This window comes from Canis lupus, chromosome 8, assembly GCF_048164855.1.
Source record: "Canis lupus baileyi chromosome 8, mCanLup2.hap1, whole genome shotgun sequence".
NCBI classification, from domain to species: Eukaryota; Metazoa; Chordata; class Mammalia; order Carnivora; family Canidae; genus Canis; species Canis lupus.
Genome location: NC_132845.1, coordinates 76,216,583 through 76,238,275, shown reverse-complemented (window position 1 = coordinate 76,238,275; position 21,693 = coordinate 76,216,583). Strand labels below are relative to the sequence as shown.

Genomic DNA, 21,693 nt, shown 5'->3' with positions numbered 1-21,693 from the left:
CTTGTTCTTTGCTTCTTTTGATACATTTCTGCCCTTCAGGTCTCAGTTCAATGGATCCTTTCTCTTCCATGGTATCAGGACTGCACTTTTTCTTTGTAGCACTTATTCCAGCGGTAATTTTACACTTCTGCACACACTTATTTAGTTGCTTTCTGTCTACAGTGGAACATAATCTCCGACAGACAACGGTTTCTATTTGCTAACTTTCTCCACTTCTAGCACCTAGTTATGGCTTTTGGCACGTGGTAAGTGTTCAGCACCTTTGGGTACAATGAATGAATGAATGTATAGTTTGCAGGGAAGCTGGAAAAGCAGCTCTGAATGATACAGGTTGGTAGCTTTTGAAGGCTGAGGGGGTGGGTTGTGATAAAAGCCTCCGGGATGTTGGCAGGCTCAGGCTGAGATGCGCTGTGAGCATGTCCAGGAGAGTTCTACTATCTCAAGGGACCTGAAGGTTCTCATTCAAGAGGTGCCTCACACCAGTACACTTTGTTCAAGGGCCGAGCTTTGCCAGCCAAGGTCTCTCCAGAATTCCCAGGAGTTCTCTACCACACCCATAGTAGATGCTCTTCTTTCATAGCCTTTGTTTTTTTTTGTAGGAGCCAGGCTTGTTCAGTTTTCATATAATCTTGGGCATTCTGTGCAGGGGTATGTGCCACAAAACTCATTTCCTCAGGGAATTCATGAAGATTGTGAGCAGTGTGGAAAGCAAAGCATTCTAGAGTAGAGGAATAAGGTAGTTATGTATCTGAAAGATCTGTGTTTGAGTGTTGACTCAACCACTTTCCAGCTGTGTGATATTTATTTAGAAAATGGGATAAAGCTATCTTTGTTCAATCTTCTGATGAAAAGGTTTAAATTAGATAAGGTCAACAAAATAAATGATTTAGAATAAATACTGGCATATGTTAAGAACCCAGTAATTGGTGATGTCAGAATTACCACTATAGATGCTGTATTGGGAGGATTTGATCCCCCAGGTTTGAGAGAGTCCAGAAAGGGTACCTGGAGAAAGTACCTTCTGAAGTATGTCATGACATAAGCACAGGAGAAATCCAGATGAAAAAGTAGGGGAAGAGGGTTTCAGGTTGAGGGAACGAAGCTCAGGCAAAGTCAAGGATGGAAGGTTCAGGGGTCTGCGTGGAGCAGACTGCGTGGAGCAGACTACAATGTGGGTGTCATTGTGGGATTTTGAACACTGCAGGTCTGTGTTTGAAGACATTTATTTCCTTGTGAGCCTAGCTTTCCCAGGTCCTGGGCAGATCTTTACAACCATACACAGAGTTAAGAAAAACATCTAAATCTTGGAAATAAGGCAAAGAAAGAACAACATCTTCTTTCAATGTCACACAGGGGCATTGTTGAACAGGCCCCAAAGCATTATTTAATTATAGGGGAATGTACCTTTGTTTGACTCACTATTCGTCATTGATTAAAAGCCCAGACATTGTGGAGTTACATGTTAACTCGATGATTTTTTATTCTGGTAGAGATTCAATTGATTTCTGTCTGGCAGAAAAGATAACTCCGAATGTCTTACTGCACTATCAGGACATTAACCAGTTTTGTACCTAACCTAACAACTTTATTCTAACATGCTTTTTTCAAAAACCTATCAATACCCAGTTCCTCAAATGCTTTCTGAATCAGATTTGCCCAACCCTCTGATTCTCTCATCAATAAGTTGAATAAATCTTTGACGTGTGTTCGTTCTATATTTGCATGAAAACTGTGTTATTAACATTTGACCCCAGTGTTTCAGCCAAAAATCTCTATGATGGAGGGAGTGATAAAACTGGAAAGCTTGGAATCATTTTTTCAGTTTTAGCCTTGGGATACTAAGCTGAAAGGAGACTAAGGAGTACCTTTAAATAGTGGGAAAAATTAAAGATTAGTAGGGAGTATTGCCAGTCATGTGGATATCTGAGGAGCTTGGCAGCTTTGGTCAGTGGGCTGATTCAGCTAAACATAGGTGCATGAGTTTGCTTGGGGCCAGTAAGGACCCTGGCCCAGCAGATGGGACAGATGGGAGAGTTCCTTGTAGCAAGTAAGACCAAAGTCAGACCATTAGCAGCATCTATCCCCGTATGTTGCCAGATGTAAATCTGCTGAAGGTCGGACTTGAGCCAACAGCTGGCCAACATTCAGGGATATAGGCAGCAGGTCCTGCCCCTTTTTGGGAGGGTTATTGAGGGTTTTCAGGATACAGGGGCCTACATTCCAATGAAAAACTGGAAAGAAGGCAAAAAGTCCATCTTTCAGATCTGACCAATGTGTTGGGGGCAGGTAAGAGTAGGAAGACTGCAGTTTAGCAGCATTTGAAGTCCTGGGGCTTAATTCCAATTATTCTAGATATTGTGCCTGAGATGAATAAAATGAATTAGATCTGCCTACATTGTCTCATTTATCCATTCATCCATTCAACAAGGATGGAGAGCCTAGTAAATGCCAGGCTCAGGTGGCAGGTGGGAAGGCTTCTGTGACTATGGTTGATAGGGCCAGCGAAGGTAGCACTGTCATGTCATGTTTTGTCTTTCTATTGGCTCATTTCTCTTGCCTTCACTGTGGTAGGATTGGGAGAATAACAGTATTCTGTTTACCAAGACTAAATAGGATCTCATTCTGACATCCCAAGTGGTAGACACTGTCATTCTTGTTAACACCCAGCTCTTTTGACCACTCAGCTTGTGTTGGGAGAATTCCCCACATGATGTGTCAGTGCCTGCCCAACATAAAGCTTGGGAACAAATTTCCCTGGACACGCTCACAGCTGGAGGCAGGCAGGGGACTGAGCCTTTGCTAGTCACATACTCCCTGGACAAACTGCAGTTTGGAAACAAGTGACCTACAGAGGCAGGGGATCATATGGGCTCCACTTTGGCAAAGGTGACGCAGAGCCACTCAACCTTCAGAAAAAGTACAAGCCTAGCCCAGTGATGAAGGGGCATGTTTCCTTGGGGAGGCTGGGGGATAAGCACCTGCTGATTGCTTGGGGTCCCTCTGCAGCACTTAGCTCAAACCAGTCACCCTGCAGTCCTGAAGGTTTCCAGGCTCTTAATGGGCTCCCTCTCCAAAGGAAAGTCCAATTAGACACATCTATCTCTACTTAGGGATTTATCTGAACATCTAGAGATGTTTCATACAAAGGAAATTCTGAGGAGGATTAACCCTATAAGCTCTGTCTTGCATGTTTCTTTAATCAAAATATAGGATGATTAATGATATTGGATCCCTTTCATCAGGGAGAGAACAGTGAGTGGTTATCACTGAAATATCCTCACTCTGGATATGAATTTGCCTTCTCTGCTCACTAAGCTTCTGGTAACATTATTTGCGGACTTACAGAAAGATTTACTCACTATTATGGAATCTCACATAACACTTTTTACAAATTAATCAAGAGGCTCATTTACAGAAAAGGAAGTAAGGACATTTAAAAAACTAATGTCTTGGGGCACGTGGGTAGCTCAGTGGTTGTCTGCCTTCGGCTCAGGGCGTGATCCTGGGGTCCTGGGATCACGTCCTGCATCAGGCTCTCTGCAGGGAGCCTGCTACTCCCTCTGCCTGTGTCTCTGCCTCTCTCTGTGTGTCTCTCATGAATAAATAATAAAAAAAAATAATAAATAAAAAATCTATCCTCATTGCACACCCTTGCAGAGTAGGTATATAAAATCAGATTTTGCAGTAGTCAGGATATGCCATGTTTCCACAGTCATTTCCCAATTCATGTTGTGCTATTTACTGAGCAGAATTTCTGGGCCAAATGCTTTATGTGCATTATGGTACGTATGCAGTTCTCATAACAGCCCATTTTCCACATGAGAAAACCAAGGCCCAGAAAGGATAAATTGCCCAACACTACATAACTAATACTTCAGAGTTGGGCTTGAGATCCACTCATGACCTTATTCTTTTCACTACATTATGTTCCTCCTTTTTATGAGGAACTAAAGGGGGGATTTTATTTGTCTATTTATTCATTGAAGTATACTTGACATACAATATTACATTAATTTCCAGTGTACAGCACAGTGATTCAACAAGTCTATACGATATACGATGTTTACCACAGGTGTAGCTATCATCTGTGATGATGTAACGCTATTACAATATCATTGAGTATATTCCCTATGTTGTACCTTTCATCCCTGTGAATTATTCATTCCATATTTGAAAGCCTGTGCCTCCCACTCTCCTTCACCCATTTTTCCCATCCTCCCACTGAAGGGGAAAGTTTTTTACACCGTTTCTCATGGCTCTCCCTCTTTTCCCTCTCTACTTTCACCCTGACTTCAGAATTAGAGCCATAATCCACAGCTTCAAAGGATATTTGAGAGTAAGGGTTGCTTATGAGGTATCCAGTTAGGAAAAGGGATACTGATTCATGTCACCTCCTCTTTACTGAGCTCAGACAAGATTAAGGAGAAAGTTTTTATAGCTTATTATAAAGCTATAGCAATCAAAACAGTGTGGTTTTGGCACAGGATAGATAGCTATAGCAATGGAATAGAATTGAGGATCCAGAAATAAATTCATACATTTATGGCCTATGTATTTTGGAAAAGATGTCAAGATCATTCAATGGAGAAAAATAGTCTTTTTAACAAATGGTGCTGGGAAAACTGGAAATTTACTTGAAAAATAATGAAGCTGGACCTCTGCCTGACACCATACACAAAAACTAACTCAAAATGGATCAAAGACTTGAATATAAGAACTAAAACCAGGGGCGCTTGGATGGTGCAGTCAGTTAAGTGTCTGACTCTTGGTTTCAGCTCAGGTCATGATCTCAGACATGAGATTGAGCCCCATGTTGGACTTCTCACTCAGCATGGAGTCTGCTTAAGACTCTTTCTCCTTCTCCTCTTCCTCATTGTGTTCTCTCTCTCTCTCTCAAATAAATAAATACATCTTTTAAAAAAAGAATTAAAACCACAAGACTCAAAGAAGAAAACATAGGGGCAAATATCTATGATCTCAGATTTGGCAATGAATTTTTAGACGTGACATAAAAAGTACAAGCAACAAAAGAAAAGCATAGATAAATTGTACTTCATCAAAATTTAAAACTTTTTTACATTAAGAGTATTATTAAGCCATAAAAATGATGAAATCTTGCGACTTGCAACATAGGTGAGGTTACAGAGTATATTGCTAAGTGAAATAAGTCAGAGAAAGAAAAATACCATATGATTTCCACATGTAGAATTTAAGAAACAAATGAGTAAAGGGGAAAAAATAAGAGAGAGAAAGAGGAACCTAAACAAGAAATAAAATCTTAACCATATAGAAAAAACTGATGGTAACCAGAGGGGAGGAGGATGGAGGTAAAGGATGAAAAAGGTGATGGGGATTAGAGAGTACTCTGATCTTGATGAGCGCTGGGTGGTGTATAGAACTGCATCCCTGAAACTAGTATAATACTGTATGTTAACTATCCTGTAATAGATAAAAGACTTAATTTAAAAATGTGCTCTGCATCCTCAAAAAAAGAGCATTATTAAGTAAATGAAAAGACAATCTACAGAATGGGAGAAAGTATTTGCAAATCATATGTCTGATCAGGGTTTTATATCTAGAATATATAAAGAATTCTTACAGTTCAACAAGATGACAACCTAATTTAAAAATGGGCAAAAGAGGCAAAAAAAATGGGCAAAAGATCCAAATAGACATTTCTCCAAAGAAGATAAATAAATGGCCAACATACATGAAAAGATGCTCAACATCATTAGTCATTAAAGAAATGCAAGTCAAAAGCCCAATGAGATAGCATTTCACAACTGTAAAAATGGCTATTAAGGAAAAAAAAAAGGATGTTTTGGAGAGAATGGGCAGAAATTGGAACTCTATAAATTGCTAGTAGGAATATAAAATGGTTCGACCGCTGTGAAAAACATGATAAACGTGTGTTTAAGTTAAACATATGATTGCCACATGACCCAGCAATTCCACTCTTAGATCCATATCCTAAACTATTGAAAACAAACATTTACAGCAGCACTGTTTACAAGAGCCAAAAGGTAGATACAACTCAAATGTGCATCAACAGGGGATAAATAAATTGTGGTGTATATATACAATGGAATATTATTTGATCATAAAAAGGAATGAAGTCTAATACATGCAACAATGTGAATGAACCTAGAAAACATTATGGTAAGAGAGAGACCAGACACAAAATGTCACATACTGTATGATAATATTTAAATGAAATATCCAGAATAGATAAATCCATAGATATAAAGCACAAATTGTGGTTGTCAGGTGCTGGGGGTAGAGGGGGGATGGAATAGGTATAGGGTTTCCTTTTATGACAATGAAAGTATTTTGCAACCAGATAGAGATGATGATTGCACCTGTATGTATTAAATGCCATTGAATTGTTCACTTTAAAATGATTACTTTTATGTTTTGTGACTTTCACCTCAATAAAAATTACATTTTTAAAAAAGCCTAAAGCAAGAAAACAGTTTCATAGCAAAGGATTCAAGCCAGAGTGTGTTGCTGGGTAGGGGTCAGAGCTCAAATTTAAGCAGCAAGATGAAGTTAAATAGGGCCATATCCAGAGGACTATAAGGGGGGCATGTAACCCTACCAGCCTTGGTGTTGCTCTGCAGTGGACCTAGAGGTGGCAGTCGGCCTGCTGCTTCTACAGCTCCTTGGGAGTTAATTTGATCCTCTGGAGTTTTTACAAGGCTCTCTCCAGCTCCTCCTCCACCTGCCTGCCTCGCCAGAGAGGCCTGGCTGGGCTCCAGGATGCTCACAGCACACTTCTCCCTCTTGCAGTCTGGGGAGGCAGCCTAGCCAGTGTCTGGCGCGACTTCAGTGGGCTCCAAGGGGCCAGGCTGGGCTGGCTCTGGGGTGAGGCTCCCCGGCTGTGTGGACACTGCAAATTCATCTTCTCATCCCAGCTAACAGCTTTGGGACCACTTTGGCAGCTCCAGGGAAAGGATTTGGGACCGCCTCCAGGGACATAGGTAAGCGAGAAGGTCTGTGAGGGGTAGGGACACAAAAGGGGAATAAACAGCCTCTGACACATCCAAGATGTGTGTGACTCCACACTGGTCTCCTTATTTTAGACCCACAGGAAGGCTTGCAGCTGTTCTCCAAGTGTGGGGGTGGGGTGGGTATTTTAGGGACATGCTTCTGTTTAACTTCTACTTGATCTTCAGAGCTCAACATAGATACCACCTTCTCCAGAAAGCCTTCCTAAGCCCTAAGGTGCCCTTTCTCTATGTCCTCAAAGCATCTTGGCACTTCTATGTAGCACTTTCTATACTATATTGTAGATGCCTAGTGACCTCTCAGTTACCCCACATATTAGACTGTGGACTCCCTTGTGGCTGAGTGCTCTCCTCCAGATGTCCCCTTACCTTCCTGTCAATGACCCTAGAGGTATCCTAGGTGCCTGCTGTTGACCTGGGGAAGGAGGGATAATATTTTCTTTTACTTTGCCAGGCAAGTGCCTGTTCACATGTGCACACACATGTACAACACACATATGACCTCAAGGAAAGTTCAGTGTGTTCTTCAATCCAGTTCCTTGTGATAGAATCTAAACTATACAGGACTGGAATGGTAATGGGTTGAAGGGTGTGGGCATTGTGGCTTTAAACTAATTAGCTCAAACTCCTGCATCATACCAAGAACAGGCCCTCCCTGCCCAGACCTTCAGGGTGTTGGCCCCCACATGGAGGTCTCCCCGGTTGAACAGATCTCTCACTCAGACCTGTTTTTTATGTTCATTCTGCTTCATTTTGGTTTCTTCCTTTGCTGGGCTGGGATATTCCCTTGGTTGGGGTGTCCCAGCTCCTCATTATATTAAAGTCTCCATTCATTTTGCTGATGCTCAGAATGAGGGAGAGGCTTGGAGCCTAGAAGTCAGAGGAGAGAAGGGAGGGGACCCTTCTCTGGGTAGGAAGCTTGCTTTTTTTTTTTTTTTTTCTTCTTTTCTTCTATGATTTTCCCAAACTACTTTAAACAACAAATCACTTATACTGCAAGTGTTAATCTCCTGCCCACAGACCTCAATGATCTACATACAAGATTCATGTCTTACTGCTAGCATAATTTTTGGACTTTATTATGCTGGAAGAGTGTCTGTCTCTTTCCCGACCTTGACTGTGACACTACAAAACCCTCTTCTATTGGTTTGGCCTTGGAGAGATCTGTTTTCAATTCCCACTTCTCATTTCCCCTAGCTGCAGTAATTAGGGGTGAGGGTGAGTGGAATATGTTAATCTTGGTATAAATAGGCACAAGCCAGGTCTTAAAACTCAAATTTGGGATTAGGAGTGTTCAGGACACTAGCAAATGCAGGAGGTCACTGCAATAGCCTTGCAGAGGGACCAGTAAGACATAGCCCCTAGGCTCAAAAGCACATAGTCCAGTGTGTTTGGGGGAGCAGAGAGGTGTCTGGGAACTTAGAGTGTAAGTCTGGGTGGGAAGTGTATGCTGCTTTGAGGGCACAGAGGATGGGAGCCTAACCTTGTGCATGACAGAAGACTTCCTGGGTGAGGTGATGTCTGATTTCAGCCACAAAGACCAAATGAAAGTTACCCAGGAGCATGTCCATCAGCACCCTGATTCCCCAAATTCTCTCTTCTTTCTCAAGCTATGGGAAGACCAGAGAGAGGCATCTGAGATCCTCTCTGTGGTCCAGGATATTTGAGTTTAGTAGCTTGGACTCTGAAGCACTAGCCAGACTGAGAGTACCTTTGGATATTCTCCTGGGTGCCTGGGCAGATATGGAGACATCAAGAAGCACTGGGAGTTCTCAGAAAGCCTTAGGGGTTGACATATGTACCACTCCTGGTTTCTGTCCAGAAGATTTTCAAGGATGGGTTCCAGTTTGGGATGTAGGACACTGGTGGTTTCCGTCTTTAGCCTTTGCTATGTGATGGCATCTATTTCAAGAACTAAAATTTAGGAATCCAAGGGGATTCATAAGCCAACCTAGCAGTGCCTATTCTTCCTGTGGCTGAAAAAGGGAGCTGGAGATATTGCTCTAAATTTACTTGAGTGGTTTACGTCCCAAAGCTGGCATTGTTCAGGCTACACTATTACCTGGGGCAGTTTCAATGAGAGAGTCTTGAATGGGTTTGTTCAATGAATAATCTCAGATGGGCTTAGAAATGCTAAGAAAAGTTTAGCTGCGGAGGTTGGCCACATGAAACAGAGGGCGAGAGGGAAAAGCTAGGAATATGCGGATTAGCATGAATGAGGGAGCTAGCAGTGTGGTGCCCTTCAGGTGGATATGCCTAAGATTGCTGCTTGGCCACCATTGCAGTATGAATTCAAGGAAAGAATTCTACGCACCTCCTCTCCCTCTGCCCTCTCTTCCTTCTCATGTTATTATTATTACTGAGGAGGCTGTGGTCCAGGTGGGCCGGGGGATGATAATATACAAAATAGGAACTGATTTTCTTTTTTTGTAAAGTAGTATTAGTCCTACCTAGCCCTGGCTTTTAGCTGTGCTTCTGAATCCAGCTATATTCAGGACCAATAAAGAGATACTTACTTACCTCTGGCTAGAGGAAAACCCAACAGAACTTCACATCACTGGTTTTCTGTACTTTGGGTTATTCACACTTCCAGTGTCTCATCCTTCCCTACCCTTCAGGGTGGAAGGGAGACCATATGAACATTTACTCCGTCTGCACAAGCTATGATGAGATGGTGGGAGCTGGGGGACCAGTAAGCTGTACCCAGTAGCTAGAGAGGGACCCAGTAAGAGATGAACTCTGTCCTACTCTCAACCAATTCCAATTCCGCCATCACAAATGCCTCCATGTTTTTCCTTTAGGGTTGTGGTGATCTTCCTCCCCTCTTTCTGAGCTGTCCTTGGATTCTTGGAGCTTTCCAAGTCCCTGGAAGAGATGGTGATTGGCTCCATGATGGTCTTTACCTTTTAAAACGTGCAAGTTCTCTAACCTGAGAAGGAAATGGTCTTGGCCTGTAAGGACAACCTGCCCAAGTTGAACCCCTGCACCCCAGCCTCTGCCCTAGTGGGGTCCTCCAGGAGAGGCTCAGAGCCCAGTCACCTTAGTGTGTAAAGATGCAGGTGGTGGGAGGGAAGCTTTTGCCAGGATCTTTTTGGCAATGAATGGAAATAAAATGGCAGTGACCCCTAGATGACACCATTTGGGGAAACTACCTCTCTGTGCTTTCTTTCAATGATGAGCATGTATTAATCATGTAGAAGTTACATAGAAATTAACAAGGACACTAGCCAGGGAAGACATAAATCCAGTCCAACCTCATTGTGGACTATAATTGGCCTGGATGGAGTGAACCACATAGGATCTTTTGGTTGGGGGAAGGGAGTGGGTGCTTTGGGCATCCTGGCAGCTCCCATTTCATTTCCTGCTCAAGCCTCCTTGCAAGACTCCCAGTTCTTGGCTAGAAAGGACCCTGGTTGCAGGGCTGGCTGGTGGCTGTTCACACACCCCTGACAAGGCTGCCCTTTGTCCAAACCCCACTGTTTGTAGCCTTCTCTCCACGGTAGGTTTTCTGTGTTTGGAACTAGAACACTGGGACTGTGGACATCACTTGGCTTTGCTTCTTCTGGCCTCAGCTTATGCCTGTATATACAGGCCTGTCTGACTGGTTTGTTGTCTTATAAGCCAATGATTTTTATTGTTGAGTTTGGCGTCTCCCTTGGGTATTAGATAAGGAGAGGAAGTTGGGCCTTTGACTGTCAGTAGATGGCCTTGACAAGTGACAGTAAGGAAATGACACTGCCGCTCACAAAATGTATTATCCAGAGCACCCTGCTGGGGCTGCTGTACTCCGAGAGGCTCAGATGGCACGGCCAGCTGTGCTGGTACCCAAGGTCAGGTGAATGGAGCAAGACTATCCTTCAAGCTGTTTATGAGCTGCTTGTTACCTCCAGGAAATTCACCCAGGGATGGCTCCCTGCTTCCCCAGGCTGCTGCATTAGCCAGTGTGTAGCTGGAGGACCCAATGTCTACCCCAGCTGCACCTCTGTGTCAGGACTTAGAGGGGTCTCCTATGGCCCAGAGATCCCTGGGCCCTGGGAACATATTTCACTAATGACACTTATCCTTTAGTCTAGTTCTTGCTTTGAATCCGTCAGGCTCTCTCCTAAGGTATTCCGTGGCACAGGAGTGCCACCCTCTCAGCCAAGGAAGTGGAATAGAGAGAAGGGAGGAGGAAGGCAAGAAGAACTGGGGAGAATGGAATCTGAGATGGTTGGAGAGAATGAATCAGGGAGCACCTGTTTGTTCTAGCCATTTTGCTATTTGCGAACCCTCTGAACACTTGAACTTTAGGGCTATGGAGCAAAACCCAGACTCACGGGTGATTCAGGGAGGCAAAGCTCTGTGCCCTGCCATCAGGGCGGAGAGGGGCGTGGAGCAACACCTGAACTGAATCCACACCAGCCATGTCAATGTGACAATGGGGGCTGCCGGAGGACAGGGCCTAAGAGCTGATCAAGAAGTTTCATCTGGTATCGGGGGGAGACCTCTACCAACACCTTACACTTATGCAATTGAGCCCATGTGTTCACAAAAATCTCATGAGGCAGTAGGTGTGGGGATTTTCATTTCTACCTTAACACCCTCGGAATGGGGTAGACATCTTTTTTATCTGTAAATCTGTGCTGTGACTTTGATGCTTTTGTAAGCGGTAACTCCAAATCTCTGTGCACATATATTCTATATTCATGGAAATGAATACCTTTTGTTCAAATTGGGACCTATGTCTTTCCTATGATTTAACAGATTGTGGGCAAGACTAGAGAAGTGGTTGCCTCCAGGAAACCTTTTGTTCTTGCATTTGGGTTGTGTAGCCTGATTCTGTGGGCAGGGTCACAATGAGACAACTCTAGATAATTTGACTAATGTGAGAAAAATAAGAAAATTTAAAAACGTGTATTTTTCTAACAAATAAGACAACTATTTACTTATTGCTCAGACTTTCCCTTGATAATAGGTCAGATGCTTACCAGATGCCCCAACCGTTGACATTTTTATTGGAACTTCGCAGGTGTGAGTTTTACACATTTTGCATTTTTCACCAAGGAGTTAAGCTCACTTAGCTTGTTAATGTGGAAGTATATCCTCCAGTTCATTTGAACCAGAATTTTTTTTATTGGAGTTCAATTTGCCAACATATAGAATTTCAATTTGCCAACATTTGTTGTGGGAGCACTCTGTACCAGGCACTAAGGATGTGAGGGCAAAGAATACCTGTTCACTAAGGCAGCAAGGGAGGACATTCGAAGCTGAAGGAAGAGCATGTGCCAAGGCCCAGAGATGTGTAGAGATGGCCTCTTATGGGAGTTGCAAGTGCTTTTATGTGTCTGTAGCTGACAGGAATTAGAAGGGGATCTGGAAGGAGATGACAAAAGGTACATTGAGGCCAGCAGCTTATAAAGGACTTTTAATTTTTTAATTTATTTATTTGTTGAGAGGGAGAGGGAGAGAGAGAGAATCTCAAGCAGACTCTCCACTGAGTGCAAAGCCTGACATGGGGCTCGATCTTATCACCCCGAGATCATGACCTAAGCAGAAAGTAAGAGATGCTCACACGACTGAGCCACCCAGGTGCCCCTACTAAGGACCTTTTAGGTAGATTAAGGAGTTTGATTTTATCCCAAGCACCATGGGGAACAAATGTTTCGTAGTAAGCTTGATTCCATTGTGCTCCTATTGTAAACCCTTGTTCAATTTTCCTTCATTGCTCACTTGTGTTAGAGAACAGATTCCTTAGATATCCCATATTGACGAAGAATCTTTTATAAAGGTGCCTCCCTCACTGTGTCACAATCCAGCCTAGCCCTGCGGGAGCTTCCTGTCTCCCTGACCATGAAGTCCCAAGCCTCATGAGTGCCTCCTGCTTACCTCTCCATCTGACCATGAACCAGTCTTACTTCATGAGCAACACTGAACTGGTTTTCTTCCATTCCCTGGCCTTGCCTGGTGCCCAGGGGAACAATCTCTTCCCCATCACATCATCAATACCTACTTAGTTTCCAGGTCCTAGTTTCACCACCAGCCTCGGGAACCTTCTCCAATTCCCCAGAGTAAGTTAGTCCTTTGATGACAACTGGTAGTAGCACTGTGCATGTCTTCTTTTTTTTTTTTTTTTTTTTAAATTTTTATTTATTTATGATAATCACAGAGAGAGAGAGAGAGAGAGAGGCAGAGTCACAGGCAGAGGGAGAAGCAGGCTCCATGCACCGGGAGCCTGACGTGGGATTCGATCCCGGGTCTCCAGGATCGCGCCCTGGGCTAAAGGCAGGCGCCAAACCGCTGCGCCACCCAGGGATCCCTGTGCATGTCTTCTTATTTGCCCTCATTCTCCTTTACAATTGTTTGATATTTGTCTTTCTGCAACCTCTTAAGCTCCCTGAGGGCTGGGCTTTATCTCTGATGCCTAGCAGGACACTAGACACTATTTATGGATAGGTGGAGGTGGGGGCATTCATTTCGATACATCTTGTAGGAGACCAGATGAGAGAGCAAATGGCTTCCATGAAGCCAGTGGCAGTGGGACAGAGAGGGGGATGGTTTGTGAATGGCCAGATCTCTAGGCTAGTTCACACTGGATCGGACTTGACGTGGATCCTGGAAGAGTGGAAAGAGGTAGAGATGATGTCAGGGAATGCAAAGGCCTTTGCTCCCTTGCCTCACACTATTATCCCTGTCCCCTGTAGAAGAGGGGATAATTTTGCTGTCTGTGATTTTTGCCTTTTTGCCTTTATTACTCTTATGAGAGACTTCCCAAAGGAAGAAGACTTAGTAATCACTGGTCTGAGCCTGGGAACTGCATTAGTGAGCAGTTCTGGTCCCTGTGCTCAGAAAGTCCATGCCACACATGGTCACTCTGTTGCTTTTCTTGTCTTTTTGCAGACAGCCTGCCTGGATAGGACGTTGCTTAGAGCAGGCCTTGCTAGCCCCTCGGGGCTGCTTCTTTCTGCCACCAAGATTTGCTCTCAGGCCTCATCATCATGTGTTCAGTGTGGAGGAGAAGACACCAGATCCTCCCTTGGTCCGAACTAGGACACCTTGTCCAAGCTCTGCCTAGGGCTCTTTTGTTCTCAGTGGGCTGTTCACAGACCCCCAAGAGGATGAAATGAGAGATGAATTAAGATCCTTCAATTCCCTAAAAGTCCACACTGTCCAAGTTCCAAAATATTAGCGAAACATACTACCATTTACCTAACACACCTAACACAGCTAAATAATAAGCGGAATAGAATGTGTGAATTACCCAGAGTCCTTCCCTGCTGGGCTGGTGTTCAATTCCGTTTTCTCGCTGTTGACTTCCTAAGTTGGCCTTACGATTCTTTTGCTTTGACTTCAGTAGACCTAAAATTAGACCAGGGATATTTTTTCTTTCTGATATGCAAAGATTTGGTGTCATAAGTGACAAATATGTAATATAAGGATGTGCCAATGGGCTCCAACCTGCAGAGGGGTCTTAATATTTTACTCTTTCTTGTAATTTCTTTCAATTCATGAATGTTAACATTTATATTCTCAAATGCATCATAAGGGCTAGGATGTTCAGATTATGACTTGCTCATGACTATCAGAATGCTCAGATTGGAGATCTCCAAGGAAAATTCTTGTCCAGCAAGGAAAACAAAACCACACTAGATGTTTCAAACAGATGGCATTCAATACACAGGACTAGTTGCACAGGAATTGGAAAGCTGAAATAACCCCAAGAATTAGTAATTGAAAGAACAGCTACCATCCCTGGGACTGAGGGAATGAGAGAGAAAGGTGGTCTCACTGGACTAGAAGAGCCCCGAGGTGGCTGGTGCTCAGACCCCTGAGGGAGGCGTCAACCCGGCAGGACTGCCATGGCTGAGGAGACCCAGGGTGGGGGTGGTGTGGCACAGCTGGTGGTCTGACCATTGAGCGACATGGCTACTGGCACCCCTCTGAGGTGGGCAAGGCTGGTCTTAGCCATTCCGAAGGGAAGTGGGGATAGGGATCATCCCTCTGTGGTTTTCTCTTCCCTGGCCTCCCCATCTTCCTGGAGTCCTTCTTTGAGCCAACAAGAAAGCCAGTGAGTAGGGGGTGCCTGGGAAGAGTGGTCTGGAGCACTCAGCACCAGCATCACAGAGGGCCCATGGGTGGCCAAAGCTGAGTGGCTGCAGGGAACAGCCAGATTCACAGAAGCAGATCTGCAGACAGGCCAGTTTCGAGGCTCCACAAAGTTATTCCTCCCTCATACAGGGATTGGGCCTCCTGGTCGTGTTCTGGTAAGCTTATCTTGCAGAGGTCTGCTAAAGTCAAGCTCCTGCAGTAGGCATGACGAGTGTGGGCATTCCCAGCTGTCAGTCACTGGAGAAGAGGCAGGCCAGAGGGATGCTAATGGCAGAGCTTAGATAGGAGGGAGCTTCTGCTTCTCTCTGAGTCGTAGTCTCTTCAGTTGGACTTTGAGAGGTCAGGATCATCTTGAGGGCACTTCCTGGTGGTGGATGCTGCCGATGGCCTGCCCCTCCTCCTCAGCTGGGGGCCTCCCCACAGAGCTGAGGCAGCCATCATGTCTGCCAGGGGACCTGGCTTTCTGTTAAATCTCCAGGTTCACAGCTCTTTGTTCTGAGGAGCTGTGGAGAGTGCTGAGGGAAGATTTGAACTGTGGCATTTGGGGCCTGGAGTCCTGTGAGGCCATCATGGTGGTGATGTGGGGTGAGCGCTCTAAGACAACTCCGAGCCAAGGGGTGTGCCAAGGGGTGTTGAGGCCGCTGCCCCTCCCTGCACGTCAGCCCCTCCCCCTCCGTGAACATTCTCTTTGTTGTCAGTCTGAAAACTGGGGGCTTGATTTTATTACTGAAAACCAGAAAAGAGACCCCAAGGATGTGAGGAATTTCTGGCTGGAGTGAATAGACCTTGGAATCCCCCATTCACCTTCAGACATTTCCTTGTCAAGTGGTCCGCTGTGCCAGCCTCCACCGGCCCAGAGGCCACCTCCTTGGGGACACCCATGAGGTGCCAGGGGGCTCTGGGGTGGTGAGGCTGTGGGAACACTGTTGGTGCCAGGCACACATCTCCCACCTCCACCCCCAGCCCTGATCTGACCGGTCCCCTTGCCCGGTGTCTTTAAAAGGCGAGAGAAGATGCCACATGCAAGTCTCCCAGGAAGACGGAGGACCAGAAACCACTTTGAACAGATGTCTGGATGGGTGATAGCAGAGTCTTTGCTGACAAGGGTTTTATTGCCGGTGGGCATGAGGACTCTGGGCACCTCAGGGTGAGAGGAAAGGCCAGGGTAGGGGGAAAGAGAGATTTTTGTGGAGAGAGACTGTACTGTTCAGTGATTTTGCCCGGCTCGGCTGGAATAGACAGTGGCACCTCTTTCTGACCTTTGCCAGCCTGAGCAGGCTGCGTGCAGGCTCCATCTCTCAGAGCAGCGCCTGTGATCTGGGAGAGAGTATCCAACCCGCTCCATCTCTCACTGACGCCGAGGCCCTTGGAGATGATTCTGCACAGTGTTTCTCGAGACTTTTTAGCGCATGCCCTCTGCAGTGTGCTGTCCCCGTCAGCCAAGATGTGGTCAAGCTCGGTGTTCGGTTAATGGAATATGTTTTCTAAAAGTGCCTGTGTCCCCCTCTCTGTTAAGAGCGTTGCTGGCTTAGTTCGACACTGACGTTTTACAAATGAGAAAATCCAGGCCCAGGAGGGGAAGGGGTCACACATGTGCTCAGAGCAGAGGCGGAAGGGATCGGAGGTTCACCCCCTTTCTAAAGCCGGGTGCCCCCTGGGATGCCCGTCGGCACTCACACCCTGAGGCAGAACACTGAGACTGGTGAGCCTCATCGGCCGGATTTATTTGTATGCCTACTAGGAGAAAGTGGCACTAAAATATAAAACAGCGCATAAGGTACTACTGTATCGGCTAAAGAGGCATCACCGGAAAGTCACTTGCATGAATGCCACACATATGACAGACCAGGATGGGCATGAGACGCTGAGGTCCTAGTCAAGCCAAGGCTTCACAGATAGACTGGCAAGAGCAAGTAGAAAGAGGCTGTGGGGACAGAGGCTCCCTGGGGGGGACCGTCTTGAATTGAAACTGTCCCTGACTCAAGCCCTGCTCTCGGAAAGGCAGCCAGGGAGCCAGGCAACTCTGCACATGGGTTTGCTCTTGCCCTCCTACCTCCACCACCTTATCCCGGTCTCCCCTCCTGGTCGTGCTCTGGAGAAATAGTCACAACTATTTCTCTTGGTGTATGGGTAAGACATCTGGCTGGCCACAGGCCCTGCGCCTCTGCATCTGGATGTCTAGAAGGGGGGCCGTGTGTGTGCACGGTCAGGTATGCAAGTACGTGGGCAGGCATGTGTGCATGGGCAGCTGTGAGTGTGCATGGGCAGGCATGTGTGTACATGAGCAGACGCACACGTGTGTGTTTCTCCAGGTGCTATCCGCCCAGCTCCACGTCTGGGGAGGGTGGCCGTGGTGCCACCTGCACCCAGGGACCCCAACCCTCCTCCCTGGTCCGGGAGGCGGCACCTGAGATGTTGGCGCTCCATCAGGCGGGCCGCGCCCAGGTCCACAGCCCTGTGGTTTTGATCTCAAACCGCAACCCGAGCCCCGGGGCAGGAGCCGCGCCTTCCCACCCTCGGCTGGTCCCTCGCTGGAAGGACAGGTCCGCAGGAAGCCTCCCAGCAGCCGGGGCAGTGGCTGGAGCAGCAGCAGCCGCAGCAGGAAGAGCACCACCAGCACCCTCCAAATTGGGACTCTAGCCCTTTAAATCTGCTCAGTTACCAAAAAAGAAGAGGCATCAGACCCTGTTAATTAAAGCTCGCCCTGGTCCATCATTCTGAGGAGCTGCAGTGCTCTGCTCCTTCCCGGTGGCTTAGAGATTCTCCTAAACTCCCAGCCATGGATCTTGGAGAATTTCCCCCGAGATCAGCAGGAGGTATGATCCTTGTCGATGGCACTCTGGGGCCCGTGCGGCTCTAGATCAATGATACCACTGACTGCATGGACACTGCCTGGCCCCTGTCTTTCCCGCTTCCCCTCTGCCTCCTCTCCCATTTCCCAGCTTGTGTTTAGTTGAGACAAATCAAGTTTTCATAGGGTTTGGAGGACGGGGAGGGGGTGAGGGGGGCGGTCCGGAGGTAGCTCCCAGCGCGTTTGTTTTGGCCCTGGCTTCACCTGGCTGCCAACGTGGTTGGGGGAGCCGGGGGAGCGGGGGGAGCCGGGGAACATGACTCTTGGAGCTCGGGCTCGTGCAACACCATTTCCTCCTTGCAGGGTCCCCTCCCGCAGGGTATCATTAAAAGGGCATAAGCCTGGGTTCACTCGCCTCTTAAATCAGTGACCTGCCGCTCGGGTGGCCTGGAGGGGCCGTGCGGCTGCTCCCCTGTGTTGTTATTGGAGAACTCGGTGCATCCAACTTTCCGCAAACCATCCCGGCAGGAGAGCGGCGCTGGCACCTGTCCCGCCCCCCCCGTCCCCCCCCTCGCCCTCCCCCTGCCCCCCTACCTCCCCAGGCTAGGCGGCTAGACGGGAATGCAATGCCGCTTGTAGGATTTGAGGAATTCCTAATCTCTATCCCTGTGCCTTTTGAGGAAACTCACTTCTAGCTGAGCCTAAGGTTCTGTTGCAGAGTTGTTTTTATTCAGGAACCTGCTCGGGGCTGGCAGAGAGGGGGAGGAGATTTATCTTCTTTACATTGCATTTTGTAAATTGTACTTGGGCCCAAAGAACATCTATCTGCAAATCCTTCATTGATTTGTTTTCGCCCCCACATCTTCCTTCTGGGTGAAATGTTCTTGAGTCATACCCGAAGGAGAGGTTTCCTTTCAATCAGCTTGACACCACTTCACAGATGTCCCTGAAAGCCAGGCCCAAGCAGAGGGAGCCATTTTCACTGTCCTGAGTTAGAGTCCCGAGGAGCCCAGAGCCCCGTCCGCCTGTGTCGGGGGGCTGCCAGGGGCTTCCACCTGCCCCCACACGGGGAAAGTAGCTCAGGAGGGGGAAAAGCACTTTTACTGATTTTTTTTCCAGGGGCTTTAAAACACACTGGATGATTGGTATCACTTCTCAAGTCTTGAGGGGGATTTGTGCCAAAACACAGCTCCTGGGACTGAGGATTTTCCCCAAAAGTTATGGCCTACAAGTCCTGAAACATTCACATGAACAGTAGTTATGGTGGGTGTAGCTAAACCCATCCCAGCCCTCCAGCAGGGGGTGGGAACTTCCTCGGGGTACCTGTCAGGTAGGTCAGGATACCTGCCTCCCAGACAACGTGGGTGCAGAGTGATTCCTATTCTTGGAACAATAAAACTCTGAGCCGTGGCAGAAACGCTCTGGTTAGGAGAGGCTATTCAAAGCCTCCAAATGAAGCATTTGATGGAATTCCTAGTCGCTGTGCCCAGCAGTGGATCTGTGTAATAATTTGAAGATTTGAAGGGAGGTGCCCAGGGAGAGACGTTTCTTGCAAACAAAAACCCACTGTGGAGGCAGGGTGATGGAAGCCCAGTGAAGAAAAGAGGCCCAGGGGAGGTGGCATTGCAGGCTTGGTGTCTGCTTGCAGGCTTTGCCTTTGGCTGGGGCATGGATGGCTTCACTGAGGGTCAGGCTGTCACCCGGAGCTGGGACATAGGTAGGGCTGTGGCCACTGAGACAGGGCTACTGCCCTGAGCTCACAGAGTGTCCAACATGGGGGGTCCTCATGCAGCCATGGGTAGGTACCTCTTCTTGCTCTCCTCCCTCTGCCCTCTTAGGGCCTGAACACCATAGGCCCTCTGCCTCTCCAGGCACAGTTGCTTCAGTCAACACTCTTCCTGGGCCACTTCCTAGAGGAAGCCAAGGGAACCCAGGCTTCACAAAATCCCCCCAGGGCAGGGAGAGGCCTGGGACAGACGTCACCACTGTGTCCTTGGACGGGTTGGGGCCCATTAACAATAAGTAAATAAATAGGCTGTTCCTTTGTGTCAATTTTTCTTTTCAACTTCGGTGTGTGTGTGTGTGTGTGTGTGTGTGTTGTGTTTTAATTTATTGGATGGCTGCTGGCTTTCAAAAAGCTGTAAATGAGTCCCAGCGGAGTTTGTTTGGACATGGCAACTTTGTGCAGTGGATGTTCTTGGAATGGCCTCAGAGGGTGTTCACATCACCAGGAAGGTGGAGCGGAAGGTCATGGCCTTGGGGGCACGGCAGATCAGCTCAGGCATCTCAGCGCCACCACTTACCAATGCATGGCCCTGGCTGGCTGTGTGATTTCAGTGGGTCTTAGTTTCTTCAATCTGTGATATAGTAGAGTCAGCAGGATTAAACGGAATCACCTAACCGAAGTCTGTGTACGCAGCCAGGACCAAATAAATCTTTCCTCTTGTCTTTTGATGAAGACATCTGCCTCTAATTAAGAAAAGCTTGACACGAAGGATAAAAACACTTAAGTAACTCCAGGGGCTCCTTTACTAACTGTGGGGCGAGCCTTTTCCGAGGGCAGGGACCACCCCTCCGGAGTCATGACTCTTCTCCCAGCGGCACTGAAACAACCTAAAGGTTCATTTGAATGAATACATGATGGTATGCAGACACAAGTTTCACCATAGGTGATTTCTAATGACCACGTGAAGTCCCTTCTCACTCAGCCTACTTAAGAGATGCAGCTAAGCCAGACAGATCAAAGAGCCCCGTGACAGTAATAAATTTGGACTAAAATGTATCCTTTTGTGGGGACATTTGAGTTGTAATGAAAAAAAATATCTCGTATATGAGGACCGCATCCGGTGCCCGTGGACTCCAGAAGTGTCCTTGAAGCCATTCTGATTGCTAAGGGGAAGTCAAGGTGACTTCTGCCTCCCTCGTGATATGCTATACTCCCTCTTCGTACTTTGAAGATGAGGCTCAAGGGGCAAACAGCTCTGGGTGGAAAGAGGCACTCACCCTGTCACTCTGGTGTGTAGAACAAGTCAGTCAATACAGCAATCAATTGGTCAGTCAGTCCAGCCGCATGTGGACTCTTAGTACTATTGTGGAGAGTCATTGATTGAATAAATAGTTATCAAAGGTAACAGTAGTAGTAATGATAATAATTATGCCGCTACCACCACAACCTAACAGAGAGTCTCCTTGACTAGGGGCTGTGGGTACCAACCTCAGAGCGACAGGCACCTCTGCTCTCAAGCACAGAACAGAATGGTACACAAAGGGTGTCAGTGTAGACTGGAACAGGCTAGGAGAGGCAAGAGCACAGTGCACGGTGGGGACTCAGGGGTGGGGCCTACCCTAACTTGACTGACTCCCAAGATGAGTCCCCAAAGAGGTGGTTTTGGAAGAGTGTTCTTGGGAGAGGAGGCCAGCAGTGGATGAGACACTGTAGTGGGTGATGGGTAATTCCACTGGGCTGTGTTCTGGAGAATGTGAGAGAGGAGGCAGGAGAGGTGGGCAGGGGGCCAGATCCCAAAGGGCCTCAGGTGCCCACAAACAAGAGGACTTTCTTCTGAGGGAGATAAGAATCACTGAGGGGTTTTAAGCAAGAGAATCACTTGGGAAAATTAAATTCAATGAATGTTAATGAACACTAGTCGTATACCAAACTGTATTTCTAGGCAGCAGTGAACAACCCAGACAGAAACTTGGTTCTTGTAATTTTCATCCAATGGGGAAGACGAAAAGTGAGGACAGAAAGGTGAATTGTAAATTGCAAATAGCATGTTAAGGGGAGAGGGAAAGCAGAGAAGGAGGGTAGGA

At 46.8% G+C, this 21,693-nt stretch overlaps 1 protein-coding gene across 6 annotated transcripts in view; it reads left to right on the top strand.

Moving 5' to 3' along the window:
* Positions 1-6,781: 6,781 nt before the first annotated feature.
* The window catches only part of CALN1 (calneuron 1), a 529,301-nt gene continuing 514,389 nt past the window's right edge, over positions 6,782-21,693 (top strand). The window contains exon 1 of one of the 6 annotated variants that reach the window (XM_072837564.1): positions 6,782-6,980. The gene's annotated coding sequence lies outside the window, so the exon portion shown is untranslated. Of the gene's footprint in view, positions 6,981-17,583; positions 17,909-21,693 lie in introns of those variants that run through there. The other 5 variants (XM_072837565.1, XM_072837577.1, XM_072837578.1 and 2 more) reach the window with 5 other exon arrangements.